Here is a 16,065-nt window from a genome sequence, read left to right as displayed (position 1 = left end):
ATTACAAAAAACTGCTCAGTTTCTTTTTCATCTGTCTGGATTGATCTTCCCATACATTGAACAGAATATAGATTTGTTTGTTCAGCTACATGGCTTATCAACTTTCTTTCAAACAATGAGTAGAAATACTTTACAGAAGATGGAATCTCATCTGGTGGAGGTGGGAAGGCAGAACCGCTATATGGTGAATCTACAGTAACTGGTTTCATATGCCTCCATCTGACGCTATTTTTGCCATTGTCTTTTGCCTTTACTGTTTTTCTTGCAGCCAGTACATTTTGGGTCTCTTCAGGTTCTGATTCATCTTCACTAGCAGGATCAAGACATTCCTCATCAATTTGAAATAGAAGATCTTCTGGTTCAATGTCATCCTCGTTGTCATTATCAAAATCATCATCATCACATCAAGCAATAAATTTTGTTGTTTGGCAGCAAGCTTAAGAAGTGAAGGGTTAAAGGTAAAGTTGGTTTGGGAGTTACACTTCAACTTCAAATCAAACATAAAGAAACAAGCACAAATATATCTTACAAGTATACAATGTTTATTTTCTACCTGGTTTTGTGACCTGGGTTGATGTAGCAACTGGGGTAGCATGTTGCAACGCTTCAAATGAAATAACTACTGTTTTTCACTACAATTGGGAGAATATATAGGAGCGGAAATATAAGTTTATCAAAATTTGAAGATTATCAAAACTATATTTTCAAAACAAAAGACAAACCGAAGAAACTATTTTAACACATCTTCTACATGTACAAACTTTAATCAGATTTAAAGATAACATAAAGTAACAGAAAGGAAGAGAAAGGAAGATAAAATGCTAGAATCCAAAATTTGAAAGCAACCGAACAAATATTCAGAGCAAAAAATGAAAACAGCTAAGGAAAGAAAATTATCAATTAAAAGGTTCTTCTGATGTCTACATTGGATATGCAAGTAATACACAAAAATCCCAATCAATATGCTGCAAACAATTTTGAAATTTGTGTACTTTGTTAGAGGAACAGTTTCTGGGATTGAGACCTCATTCATAAACTACATCAAGGCAATTGCTGTCTTAAAGGATAGATTTGCAAATAAGCAACTCATCATTAACTCCCATATAGAGAACACCATATAAAACAACTTTGAGCGTGCGAAGTTTATAAACATTAGCATCAATTTTAGCACAATATGATGGGCCACTTGTACCCATGATAAGTTTCCAGAAGACTTGCTGTCACAAAATATGTTGACAATGAATGGGGCCTAGATACACTCTTGGCAGCTTTAAAAACTGAACCTAATGCAAAAGAACAATGAAAAGTAAAATTTAATGTAAAAAATCCTGGTGTTCCAATCGATAATGAACCCCATGTCCAACTGCCAATGACTGCAGCCTTGTGAAGTGATAATGGGAAAGTGACTTGTTAATCACCCATCCGCTAAATATAATAACATCATGGAGCCAACATTAAGGTAGTTGATTTTGCTAAGAAAAGGGCAAAGAAAACCACTCATCAAATAATTGTTCAAGCAGTCTTTTCAAGTAAGCAAAGGCATAATACAAGTATTAATCATCAGGTCAATTGCAATATATGCAATACAGAAATGCTTTTTCAGATCAATAATGAACCTCTGAATACTCAAGTAATTTTGAAGAGAAATGTAATTTTTGCTGGAAAACATTGGCCGCTATTCAAGTGGTTAGTAATTTGCCTTTATCTTCAGAAGAAAGGAATTCCATAAGCAATTCCCCTCATATCGTTTCAATGTTGGTTGATGACAAGAACTCTTTTCTTTTGCAAACAGGAATGGAGTATGTTTGTAGCTGGATGTGTTCATTTCCACTGTAGTTCTTCTCCATTTTCAGAGAAGTTTATCTCTGAAAATGAGAAAAAGGTTATTTGTGACCTAAATGGCTAACGGCAAAAGTTCAGTTTGTATAAACCATTCCCGGATAACGTCCGCCATTAAGTCTGGGTAGCAAACTGACCTTTGGACTCTATGGCCGTCAACCGTAGCAATGTTGATTTTCGATACATCAAAGCCGTAATTTCACAATCACGCTATTCTAACGTCATTTAATTCTCTTATCGATACTTAATTACACTGTCTTTTATCTTTTACATAATTATCCTTTGAATTTCGCCTATTATTTTCCATAAAGTCAGCAGTTGTAACGATAGGGTTCTTTTTATGACGGTGAAGTATCAGGTCGTTGGCTGAGCGATGGGCTAGGCCAACGGGCCTAGCCCCAAGTAGATAGCACACAAGAGATACTCGTTCTTTGATGTTATGTTTATTGTTAAAACAATAACACGCAACATAATCAAAGATCTAGCTAAACATAATAATAATAATTACTGAAGAATACAAGTCCTAAAACGTTACAGCAGTTAAATGGCAAGCAATTCAGAAACTTATCAGGATTTTTTGGATATGGTAGTTACAGGTTTTGAAGGATTATTTAACAGTAAGAATAGCGGTATCTGTAAGCAACTAAAATACGGTGGAACTTGTTGCCAGAGCGTCTTTAGCTGCTGATTTGGGTTTGCCTATCGTGATAGCTAGTCCCATAAAATAACAAGTTTCAGGGCCGTAAACCCCCCAAAAAATCGGGAGCAAAACGATTATTTTAGAGAAATTATCATAATTTTTCTTGAAAGAAAGAAATCCCTTGTAGCTGGGCTAGAACCAAACTACATTTTTCTGTGTTATTGCAACAAACCTCAGCCACTAAGTCATGGTGTCAAGTGCAAGTTGACTTTGATGCCCGTTATTTTTGAAAGCAGAATGGTTTTATCTTTTTTGCAAGAAAAAAATTTTTTGCTGTTTTTTACGGTTTTTACCATTTTATTTTTATTATCTAATGGCTTTAGCCCTTCCACTTTTTTGCAATAATAGGTTAGAAAACTTTTTGGAAAGTTTTCTCTTAACTATGCTTTACCACAACATTGGATTGTATACTCCTAAATAGTAGCAGTTCTTCTTCACTTGGAACATTTTTTGTCCATTTTCTAGGTGTTTTCTTGATGTTTAATTTATCCCAAGCTAATTTTGTCCATTTTTTAGCTATTGAAATCTTCTCTGAACCAGACTGTTTATAAAACTTCAGTAGCAATAAGCAAGTATTTTCTAAAAGGGGCGTTTTCCGGCTTTCTAGAGGGTGTGGCTTAAAAATCTTTTCGGTAACCCCCTTTCAGCCCTCCCACATTTAAACTGGTGCCCGGTACCTGAAGCTGCCCCACCTATCGTTGTTTGAAATGCCCTTTTTCTTGGTGAAGATCACATTTCCCAACAACACTCTGGTCTTGTTGATTATCCTGTGCAGTTAGCCAAAGAGTAGGATTTGGCTTTCTAGCCATAGGATTTCCATCAGAAGACATGTCCACCCCCAGCTTTCCCAGAAGTCAATTTTCTAACTTCTCAAAAAACATTGGGGGTGGAAGTTTTGCTGATCAGATCGACTTCAATTTTTGCGCTGTCAAAAAAGCCACCGTTACAAAAAATGCTGCTTGAAAATGTTGCTTTTCCAAATATTTCAAAATAGGTGAAAAATACTAAAAAAAGGACTTTCCAAGAGTCTGAAGGGGGTGGCCGAGAAAATTTGTTTTTGTCCATCCCAGTTTTTTCGAGCTGGCGACGCCACTGACAGTATCGATCGTGTCTTCCCATGCTACTGTATATTAGAGCTACACTAGGAATATATAACAGCTTGTATCTGTATGATAAAACTTAAAATGATGCAATATATTATAACTAACGGACAAAGTTTTTCTCTATAGAACAACAGCAGCGAGCTCTTCGAACATTTCACAACAACTAATCATTAATAAATAGCTATCGTGGCTAGACATTGGAGAATAATAGGTGAATTTCGATGAGTAATTATGTACAAGATAATAGACAGTGTAATTAAGTATCGATAAGTGACGTTAGAATAGTGTGATTGTGAAATTACAGCTTTGATGTATTGAAAATCACCAAGCTACGGTTGACGGCCATAGAGTCCAAAGGTCAGTTTGCTACCCAAACTCAATGGCGGACGTTACCCGGGAATGGTTTTTTCAAAGACTGAAAAACAGAGCCCTTTACACATGACAGAACAGAAACTTCTTAGCAACACAAGAATTTTAGTGTCAATCGCCAAAATTCAAGAGCTCAAGGGGGACATATGTTTAGAATCAGTAGGTAAAGGGGAATTTTGTATGCAGAAAAGCATATTTGAGTATGACACAGAGACACTGTTTTGGTATTGAGATGGTCATGCTGTGATAATCATGCAGGACTTTGGAAGTTCTCTGCAGAAGTTCTCGGCAGGTCAAGCACCACAGGCATTTATCTAAAAGATACTCTGGTTTTTGCATGCTTATTTTTATCTGGCAACAACTACTCAAAGATCGGCTTGTTTTGCAAGTTCTTAAATTTGAAGATACCAGATGCTACTTCATTTACGCGGTCCAACAATACTTCACAGTACCAGCCATTCTAGCCCTATAAAAAGAGATGGAAGAGAAAGTGTTCACAGTTTTGAATCCATACAAGGAGTAGTGCCCAATTGAAGATTGTCACAATGACTCACCTGGCTTCAGTGCAAGATTTTGTGTGTACTTATGGAGCAGTTCACAAATGTGTTAGTTAATTTGGAGTTCCTCAATTAATGTGAAACTAAAGGTATATTGCCAAATATGGAGTGCGAGGGCCTCAAAAGATCACTGTTACGGCTCATGAACAAAATCTCAATTTCAGAAATTGCAACTGATGCTTCTTCCTCGATAATAAAATGCATTGAAACATTGAAAGGTATGTTTAAAGAGAATTTATATCAGAGTTTCTTTAAATATCATGAATTCATCTTCAAAAAAGTTTTTTGATGCAACTGGTTGGTTTTTGCCAATTGATAATATAGTAAATCATAGATACAGCAGTAATGTACCATATATACTTTATTGAAACTTTTATCAAATAATAATAACAGTAACTTCTCTTTTGAGAAGATATTTTCAAATTTTTTTAAACCAGAAAGCCATTTTTTAATTTTGTACCACCAAAAGATTGTTTGCAAATTGTGTCCAGGAAAATAGAATTTTAAATATATCCAGTAGTGGATAGAGTCACAGATCAGATCACTTAGTCTTGTTTAGTTGAGTTCTTATTGCTCTTGATGCCATGTTTAAATATGTAATATACGCATTAAAAATTAGATTTACATTTATTCTAGGTGAAAATCCTAAGTTTAAGTCGCTGTTCCATAGTCTGGATATGTGCCATAAAGCCAAGTCATTAAGCAAGAGTCTCCATAAAGCTGCTGGGGTGAAAGGAAATGAGCCTTTAAAGATATCATTAACCATTTCTGGTATGCTTGCCAAGTCTCCAATGGTAGTTCAGATTACCTAAGAGATGTGTGGTTTGGGGTTGCTCATCTTGTCTGTGGTGAGCATGAATGGGCAGAATCAGCATGCAAGCATGGCCCTCTTTCTACATACAAACCAAAAACCACCCAGGACAAAAATTCACCTGCAGTAGAGGCAAGCTGTGTTTGATAAGAGGTTCACATCAAACCTCGATCACTATGTCCTTTTTCAACAAACAGGCTCTTTGGAGAATTTTAATAGTATGCTAACGAAATATGCACCAAAAAGCAAAGCATTTCAGTATGTTTATTTTCTAGCACGCATAATTCTTACAGCAATTGACTACAATATGCATCTGATGCGCTCCCAAGCCAAGAGTAAAGATCACTTTCATCAGTACAAGAAGAAGTACAACAGAAGAAACAGGAAATACCATGCTGAACCAATTAGAACAAATATCTTTACATTCCTTCTCTACTTGCAGCCATTTTGCATAACAGGGTGGAAAGAAAAGATACAGTCAAGAAAAATGTGGTTAGGAGAGGCAATGACCCAAAATTTATATCCACAACTATTGATTTGCAAAACCCTCCTCCTCCAGCACAAGAACTTATAGAAAATAGGATTTCTCGCATTAGCAAAAAAATTTTGTTCATTTTTATTGAGACTATGTAGACATTGAAAAAACAAAATTATGTTAACAAAATTTACCAGTGTTCCCAAAAACTAGATTAGGAATTTTTGCTGTAGGCAATTGTTTTGCTTGACAAATAATTTTTGAATAATTAAACAAGATAGGCAACGTTTTGTTTTTATAATCAAATAGTGGTAATCATTTGCATTGATAAAAACAAACCATCATTTAAAGAGTAATAAATTTTCTGGGCAAATGAGCTAGCAACTAAAAATGATGATTTTTCGTATTCCAGCTTTTTGAAAAACTTTGAACAAGTTCAACTCTGTTTTTGTCTTTTAATAATCAGTGATGCTTGTATCCCATATATGTTCCGTCTGGCGATGGATAGAAGTTTCTGATGACTGCGAGATACAGGAAGGCAGAATTATCCTGTTCCCTGACACCATCTTTCCATATTCCCATAGAGCAGTTGATATGCTGCTTTAGGTTACGAGTTATTAGAGAACTTAATTGGCCCTGCTCGCATATCAGATCTAGCTACTATCTGCATCCTGAACACATCCCTGTCTAGGCAAATCTTTTTAAACATATAATATGATGTGACACATATCCTTCTGCCACAACATTTTTTATCCTCCTTATTTTTCATAGATACACAGATTCCACATTTACACCAATGCTCTGAGGTCTCAAGAACTATTGGATCCTCTGGATTCCTGATTACAAATATTAAGTCTTTTACATATTCTAGGCTTCCTGCTCCACTTGCTGGCACCTCAAATACTAGTTCTTGCATCACTTCTGGTGCCAAGGCATTGATTATTTCCTGCAAAGAAACTACAGTATAGCTAAAAGACTTTTTTCATTGAACTTGTCAGAGCTATGTTTTTAAACTCCTGCTAATCATGGCATTCATTTATTTTCACATTTTATGCCTCCCTTTCCAAGACTTTAATCCAAACAAAGGATAAAAAGTATGTTTACAAATTTAAGAAATTTGTGTCCATTTCTGCAGAAAGGTACTGATACTAATTGATATAAGAGAATTGCTTCCTAAAGATAGAATTATGAGTGCAACTGCTTTGCATGTTGGACTTGAGCCTTAGATGTTTGTATATAAAGTTATATTTTATATGTGAGAAGGGTCTACTGATTTTGTTCATATGATAACCTTGCTCCTTGGGCTGTGATATTTCTGTTACATCCTGTCATGCCCACTGTCCTGATGAGGTTGTGGCTGTTGGTCAAGTACATCTTGTTCTGTTCTTGGCTATGAATTAATGATGAAGTTTTCTCTTAACCCTATCCAGACTAGGCTTTTTGAAACTTTCGGGAGACTAGGGGGGGCACAAAGTGCCCCCCCCTCCGTAATTTCTTTGTTCCTCTAGCTAGGACAATGAACTTTGTTTGGATGGTACTCTTATCTTTTCTCCACATTTTAGTATCATTGTTCAATTTTTAAGTCACGTGGTTTCACGATGATGTCATCATAATGATGGCCGGGTGAAGCAAAAATTTAGAAAATTTTTGAAAATCTTAAAATATTCATTAATTCCAAAGCATCGGGCTAAGATATTAAAATAAGCAAATTTGATGCATTTTCTAATAGAAACAAGAAGATTGACACAATTTTAATGTTACTTCTCAAAATTATTAACGTTCCTAACAAAAGAACTCAACATATTTTGTATTTGGCTATAGTTTTTTCTATATAACTAAATGATCGATACAACCAAATGTCATGTTTGAGTTCATTTTTAATGCCTTAGCAGACAAATTATTCTAAACTTGCAGTTTTATGAATGTAATACCTATAAATCTGTCAACAGATGTGTGCGCATGCGCAGCAGAAAAATCATAGAAAAGGATGTTTAATTTGAATTTTCTGGTCAGAATCATGAAAAGAGCACAAATTAATGCCTAGATACTAATTTTCATCAATATATCTACTTTTGTTGCGAATCCAAGGCCGATTGAACTATTTTTTACTTGACTAGTTTTGAAAATGCCCCTACACAACCCCCTGATTAATAATAAAAAAATTATCTTTTTATATGAACATGTGTCAGATAGGTTAAAACTAAAAGTCAGGAGGTCTGAGGGGTATTGCTTTCAAACTCCTGAAGTTATGAAAGAAAAACCAACTAGGGGGGCAGTTTGTGCCCCCCCCCCCTAGTCTGGATAGGGTTAAAAAGATCATATGCAATTGTACAAGTGCACGGAAAACCAAACATAGTTAATTTGAAATGCATTGTTTATACAGTTACGCTGGGTAAATTCCAAGACTCAATATTTTCTATGAAGCTTTTTGATCCAAAAACTTACTACTGTAGCAACTACTGTGGCAGGTTGATTTATAACTTTCAAATAATTACGCTACTTGCAAATCTGTTGATGACAATGTACCTCCAAAATCTCTTTGAACAGGGATCCATAGTAATTTGCCGCCATCGTTTCGCTGTTTTGATGTTCCCATGCTGCTTGGAGAACTCGCGATGCTTCTTGCTTAATTTGTTTCCTTCACGAAGCACTAATGTTGCACAGGCCCCTTTAACAAAAAGAAATGCACTTTTAACCAAATTTGCATGCCTACATATTTGGTTCCAGATTTTCAGGGAAAGGAATTCAGCAAATTAACGCTTAAAAATCTTGGATTTGCGATTTGGGGATAACCAATTACGTCTGAATGTTTTTCAAACAATTTGCTAAAATTGCCGCACCGCTTCAAAAATTAACAAGTTGGATATTGAATTATGAACATCAAAAAGCACTTGTCTCGCTAAAAAGCTGCCAATTTGCACTATGACCCATCAAAGGAAACCAAGTTAATACATAATCCTGTGATAGAGAGACCTGGTCTAGTCAGAAAGGGAGATTTGTAGAGCACCAGAAAAAGTGTAGGGAATGCAACAGATAGGAAAAATGTCTGCCGCTGGTCAGAGCGTCGCGGGCTTATGCGCACATTTGCGGGCTCTTCAATATCTGACATGTGCTCGGTAAAATCAGGGAGGCGAAGATGAAACTGTAAGTGCTTACAAAAAGAAACAGAGAAAACTCTGCAAACAATATCAACGAAATTTGCAAGGTGAGACTTGAATAATGCCAGAAATTCATCAACTAGCCATAACATTTTTGTCATACACGATGCAAAATTGAATTGTGCAAAGTTAGTATGGCGTTCTACGGCACTTGTAAACTCAACTGATTAGGAACTAAAACTGCAATTATATCTCAAAATCGGCACTTTGCAATGCTTAGATATTTGAACTAAGGCAATGTGAATTGCTGACGACGACAAGGGTTGTATGCTTGTAAGTGGGAAAATATTCCTCTGCAGGCTACAACATTTCTTTTACGGGGCTTGAAAAATTGAATTGTGCAAAGTTAGTATGGCGTTCTACGGCACTTGTAAACTCAACTGATTAGGAACTAAAACTGCAATTATATCTCAAAATCGGCACTTTGCAATGCTTAGATATTTGAACTAAGGCAATGTGAATTGCTGACGACGACAAGGGTTGTATGCTTGTAAGTGGGAAAATATTCCTCTGCAGGCTACAACATTTCTTTTACGGGGCTTGAAAAATTGAATTGTGCAAAGTTAGCATGGCGTTCTACGTCACTTGTAAACTCAACTGATTAGGAACTAAAACTGCAATTATATCTCAAAATCGGCACTTTGCAATGCTTAGATATTTGAACTAAGGCAATGTGAATTGCTGACGACGACAAGGGTTGTATGCTTGTAAGTGGGAAAATATTCCTCTGCAGGCTACAACATTTCTTTTACGGGGCTTGAAAAATTGAATTGTGCAAAGTTAGTATGGCGTTCTACGGCACTTGTAAACTCAACTGATTAGGAACTAAAACTGCAATTATATCTCAAAATCGGCACTTTGCAATGCTTAGATATTTGAACTAAGGCAATGTGAATTGCTGACGACGACAAGGGTTGTATGCTTGTAAGTGGGAAAATATTCCTCTGCAGGCTACAACATTTCTTTTACGGGGCTTGAAAAATTGAATTGTGCAAAGTTAGTATGGCGTTCTACGGCACTTGTAAACTCAACTGATTAGGAACTAAAACTGCAATTATATCTCAAAATCGGCACTTTGCAATGCTTAGATATTTGAACTAAGGCAATGTGAATTGCTGACGACGACAAGGGTTGTATGCTTGTAAGTGGGAAAATATTCCTCTGCAGGCTACAACATTTCTTTTACGGGGCTTGAAAAATTGAATTGTGCAAAGTTAGTATGGCGTTCTACGGCACTTGTAAACTCAACTGATTAGGAACTAAAACTGCAATTATATCTCAAAATCGGCACTTTGCAATGCTTAGATATTTGAACTAAGGCAATGTGAATTGCTGACGACGACAAGGGTTGTATGCTTGTAAGTGGGAAAATTTTCCTCTGCAGGCTACAACATTTCTTTTACGGGGCTTGAAAAATTGAATTGTGCAAAGTTAGCATGGCGTTCTACGTCACTTGTAAACTCAACTGATTAGGAACTAAAACTGCAATTATATCTCAAAATCGGCACTTTGCAATGCATAGATATTTGAACTAAGGCAATGTGAATAGCTGACGACGACAAGGGTTGTATGCTTGTAAGTGGGAAAATATTCCTCTGCAGGCTACAACATTTCTTTTACGGGGGTTGAAAAATTGAATTGTGCAAAGTTAGCATGGCGTTCTACGGCACTTGTAAACTCAACTGATTAGGAACTAAAACTGCAATTATATCTCAAAATCGGCACTTTGCAATGATTAGATATTTGAACTAAGGCAATGTGAATTGCTGACGACGACAAGGGTTGTATGCTTGTAAGTGGGAAAATATTCCTCTGCAGGCTACAACATTTCTTTTACGGGGGTTGAAAAATTGAATTGTGCAAAGTTAGCATGGCGTTCTACGGCACTTTAAACTCAACTGATTAGGAACTAAAACTGCAATTATATCTCAAAATCGGCACTTTGCAATGCCTAGATATTTGAACTGAGGCAATGTGAATTGCTGACGACGACAAGGCTTGTATGCTTGTAAGTGGGAAAATATTCCTCTGCAGGCTACAACATTTCTTTTACGGGGGTTGAAAAATTGAATTGTGCAAAGTTAGCATGGCGTTCTACGGCACTTGTAAACTCAACTGATTAGGAACTAAAACTATGATTATATCTCAAAATCGGCACTTTGCAATGCTTAGATATTTGAACTAAGGCAATGTGAATTGCTGACGACGACAAGGCTTGTATGCTTGTAAGTGAGAAAATATTCCTCGGCAGGCTACAACATTTCTTTTACGGGGGTTGAACAATTAAATCGTGCTAAGTTAGCACGGCGTTCCACGGCACTTTAAACTCAACTGATTAGGAACTAAAACTACGATTATATCTCAAAATCGGCACTTTGCAATGCTTAGATATTTGAACTAAGGCAATGTGAATTGCTGACGACGACAAGGCTTGTATGCTTGTAAGTGGGAAAATATTCCTCTGCAGGCTACAACATTTCTTTTACGGGGCTTGAAAAATTGAATTGTGCAAAGTTAGCATGGCGTTCCACGGCACTTTAAACTCAACTGATTAGGAACTGAACTTAAATCTATTTCTTATTTGGTTCTAAGTAAACTAAGTTACTTCCTTCTACTCCATAGCCATAAAAACGTTTGCAAACCGTGTCTAAATATTTACAGAAATCGTCGATGTAGTCCTGCGAGGTAAAGGCAATTAAAGCGCCTCTGTCTAAATGACGGTGGCTGTCAAATACCCAAATTCTGTCATTGTAAACGCATAATGACATAGCCTTGTCTGGATAAACGATGAGCACGCAACCAAGATTTGATGTCGTTTCCAACGGCGATTTCAAGTTCGTTTCGAGATGTTCCCTATTCAGAATTGGTATCATTGGTTGAGGCATATAAACTTTGACGTCGGAGTTTTCAAGTACCTCTTCAACCATCAAGTTTGGAGAATCATCTGAAGAATTAACGAACTCATAGAGGATGTTTCCCTCTGCTATTATACCACAGTAGCGGCCTATCAATTCGTCGACATCGTCAGTCACTGAAGGTGACAAGAAAGATTGCTTCAATGTTGCTTTGCATGTCAAAACAGAGATTGATGTGCAAGAATTTGACCCTGTTCCATAGCCTTTTACTCCAACTTGTGACGCTTCTGGTGGTAAAAGATGCTCAGTAATGTGTCCAAGCTTGGTCGTGGTACTTTTGCGATCTTTGTGGACATTCTTTCCTTTCCCCTCGAATTCTTTTAGTGGATCAGTATGCCAATCACAGTTGCAGGTAACGGTTTTGCCAGCAATGCTGCAGGTACCTCCTTGGCAGAAAAGGCAACACTCTAATCCTCCTTGGTTGGCCTTTTTGTGTCCCTTTTTCGCATGACCACATTTCTTACAGTGCGGAGGTTTTTTTTCTCTATGGAGTGGAGTAAAAACAGCAGCAGAATTGTCATGTGGGCTTTGTGGCTGAAAACTTTCGATCGATTCGGTAAGTTTATCTATATCATTGCTTAAAACTTCGCAAAACTGTATATCTTCTACATCCAAATCACTAGCATCATATCTTTCCTCCACTATTTCGGAAGCATTTAGCTGCACAGTTGGAAGATCTTTTCTTTGGTTACTATTTATTCCATTTATTATTGAAGTTGATAGTCTATCTATTTCCTTCTTTATACAGGCTCTACAAATCGGACAATATGTCACATCATTCAGGCATCTTATATGGTATGAATGGCCACACCCTTCAATCATCGCCCATTCCTCGTCTGCTTCTTGAAGATTGCAAGCAGGAAGGTCACAAAAGCGATTAGGATTTGGTTTCCATTCCGTGTGGTAACCAAAAGGAAAGGAATTTATTTTGGTGTCGGTTGAGTAGAATGCTTTCAGCATATTGTCTAAAGGATTGTCTTCAAAATTTGGTGAGGAACTTAGAGAAGATATTCTTGAAAACATTTTCGTGAGATGAGTTGCAGCTGATAGTTTGAGAGATTTTAACTGATTATGGCTAAATGACGATTTCTTTGGAGGGGTAAAGGAACTTCTAAAATTATGCTGTGACTTTTTAGACTGGAATACTGCCATAGCTTTTCTCTTTAGTGTTGACGGATCATCCCCATCTTTTGTTTGAGCGCGAATAATTGAATGAGCGTTTTCTACGCCATACTCGTCAGATATGTTCAAAAAGTTTCTAAAACAGTTGAACATATCGAAATTGTCATTTTTCCAATGAAGGATATTAGACAACCAAATCAATGTTGCTTTGTCATAGTGGCGTCGCTTGAAGCAATAGAACATGATCCACACAAACTTTATTGCAAGAAAATATTCAGCGAAATTATTAGAACGAAATGTAATGCTGTAAATAGAGAGAACCAAGGGAATATAACTGTCTAAAAGATTAAGAAATGTGGCATAAAGTGGGTGTTTGCACTTGGAGAATTTCGTCTTGATTTGTGAACGAATCAGTGTCCATCCACCATTTACTATTTCAAGGATCAGTGATGTTCTCCAAGGCTTAGGTTTTTCAGCGAGTTTACTGTGAGGAAAAACCAGTTCATAAATATACTTGAAAAATCAATGGAAATTAATCATCACATCCTCTCGGGCATTTAATGATACGTGCAGCGGTCCAAGCATCGGTACTGCAGATTGCAAAGGGTTGGTAAAAGCTGACCCGTGAACATCTTTATGGTTATGGTTAAATGCATAGTCATGGTGGACTGGAAACTGGTTTTGAATAAAGCTTTTTTCAACCTTGGAACTATTTTTCGAATTCAGAGAAGAGTATACGGTCTGGCGGATGTAAAACTGCGCTGGCCAATCTCCTGGGACTACAACTGCATATCTAGACATGTACTCTTTAATGGCAGAGTTCATCACACTCTTAAGTGCCTCCTCGAAATTTTCTCTACTCTTCAATGGCTGTTCAAAAAAATCCAATAAATACAAATTGTCGAGGCATTGCATTTTTCTGACGTTCTCAGAACTATGGTATTGATGGACATTCAGTCGGTGGCGCTCGTGCTCTGGATCGAAGAAAGTGTTCTTTAGCCATTCTGGCATACAGCTCGCGTAAGTTTTTTGCTAAAGGCATGCATTGACGCAAGTGATGTCATGTTTTTTATCAAAACTTCAGTTCCAATACCGTCTGGGTGATGGAGTTCTTCGGTGGATTTTAAGGGAATGGCAGGGATATTCGGAAAAATTCTACAGACTATGGTGCACATATTAATAGAAGAAGATGTTTGCTGGTTTGTTGGACGACGGGTCGAATGAACACATGTATAATCGTCAATTATAAATATCAATAGCCACTTGTTTTCTATAGCGTTTTTAACAGCTGCATTAAAAGTTTCTCTATTAGTATTTGACAATCTTGAAATTTCGCTGGACAATGTTTTATGACAAACCGAATTCCCAAGATTAAACTCGGTATCTATACCCTCTTGAGTCAAATGGCTGAATTTAAAATATATTCCATGATCTTTTTGCATGTAATTACATTTTTGGCTTTTACAATAGCACATTTTTTATAAATTATATGTGCACCGTTATCTTTACAAAATCTTCTTAACGCTCTTGGGTCGTAAATAATTTGTTGCCGTTCTTTGCCGAATGTGCGATGCATTGCATGTTTTAGTTTATCGATTTAGATTTTCAGGTCTGTACCTAGAGCAAAATAAAACAAATTTAATATTGTTTTCAGTTTAGTGAATCGTTATAGTTTATTGAAATGCTTATTATCGTATTATTGCAGGGACGCTTAACTTTGCAGACGGAAACCCCCTTGTTGCTCAAAATATACGAAACCTTTAATGTGCCATTATGAATTTTACTGACTTTTAAAAAAATTAGCAACAATTGAAAAACAGTCTCCACCAATCAAACCTCTCCAATTTTTACAAGCTGTCGGTTGAGACCACGCTTTCAGTTCATAATCCATGCACAAGAAACAAACGTACATAAACGGAAGCTAAGGTGATGGTCAGGCTGAGTGAAGATTTGATGGACTCACTTTATCGTGTTTTTAAGCTGCTGAAGGCCTATAAACTAGTTGATACAAAAACATGTTGGATTCGAAACATTTCACTGCAGACAAAGAAATGCTTTGGTTCTGTGAGTTTTGAGCAGCATATATTCAAGCTAGTTTATCTAGATTCTTTTTGGAATCTGCCAAAATATTTGATGTTTTTTATTTTAGCTGATATTTACAAAGTAATCATTAACTCATTACGTACGTTTTGACATGTAATCAAATTTGGGTTCAAATTCATCCAAAGCACACTGTTCCAGAAGAACCTGACCAGATGGACCGACAAGTACATCTCCAAAAGGCCTGTGCTCCTTTTTCCAATTTGTTATGTCAATTAAAATAGATTTTTTGGTTTTCGTTTCATGGACTTGACGCTGTGTGCTTACTTCGTTTTCAACAGCGACGCCAAATGTGCGCTTTCTTTTCCTTCCTTTATTTCCTCCGCTCTGTACAACTTTCTGATTCATGGAAGAAATCAACATAGGCATTAGGATTGACACTTTGTATTTTGAATTTTTTTAAATACTGTGTAGGCATAGATACTCTATACATTAAGATACACAAAGCCTTTGAATATTGTAAATGTCAAAAATTAGTTTAACTGGAAATCGTTTTTGGAGATATGGAATACTGTTGTGTTTAATTCTTTTATGTATTTGCAGTTATATTGTACTCCTAGTGAAACATTTCGCCAGCAAAATGGAGGAAACTTGTTTGGTACTTACCAGTGAAACCTTTCCACTTTCACGCCATCGATAAACATCCCGAAAACAACTTGAACATAGATCACCTTGACTTATTTCTCTTCCAAAGCAGCTCCTTAACTCATTAACTGAAAAATTGCTTGTTTTCTTGAAATTTACGTCACGTTGCCATATTTTTCCACAACCAGCACAACCACAATCAGATTTAAAAATTTTTATATTAAAAACAAAAGGTAGAACTGAAAAAACAAACAAAACGAAGAAATGTACGAACTTTAAAGACATTTTCGATGCCTTTGAAACTATTAACAATTATCTAAAAATTATCTCC

General features: G+C 36.5%; 2 pseudogenes across 1 annotated transcript; one reads left to right on the top strand and one right to left on the bottom strand.

Annotated features, from left to right (window-relative positions):
* Positions 1–4,666: 4,666 nt before the first annotated feature.
* On the top strand, positions 4,667–5,526 carry LOC148959748 (uncharacterized; annotated as a pseudogene). Its single transcript, XR_016144012.1, has 2 exons — positions 4,667–4,786; positions 5,205–5,526. The product of XR_016144012.1 is annotated as an uncharacterized LOC148959748 (transcript).
* A 6,056-nt stretch (positions 5,527–11,582) lies between these two features.
* Positions 11,583–14,060, bottom strand: LOC148959747 (uncharacterized; annotated as a pseudogene).
* Between the last annotated feature and the right edge of the window lie 2,005 nt (positions 14,061–16,065).

This window comes from Rhopilema esculentum, chromosome 9, assembly GCF_057945365.1.
Source record: "Rhopilema esculentum isolate cy_ngs chromosome 9, ASM5794536v1, whole genome shotgun sequence".
NCBI classification, from domain to species: domain Eukaryota; kingdom Metazoa; phylum Cnidaria; class Scyphozoa; order Rhizostomeae; family Rhizostomatidae; genus Rhopilema; species Rhopilema esculentum.
The sequence above is the reverse complement of the archived record's forward strand: the minus strand, read 5'-3'. Positions and strand labels throughout refer to the sequence as shown.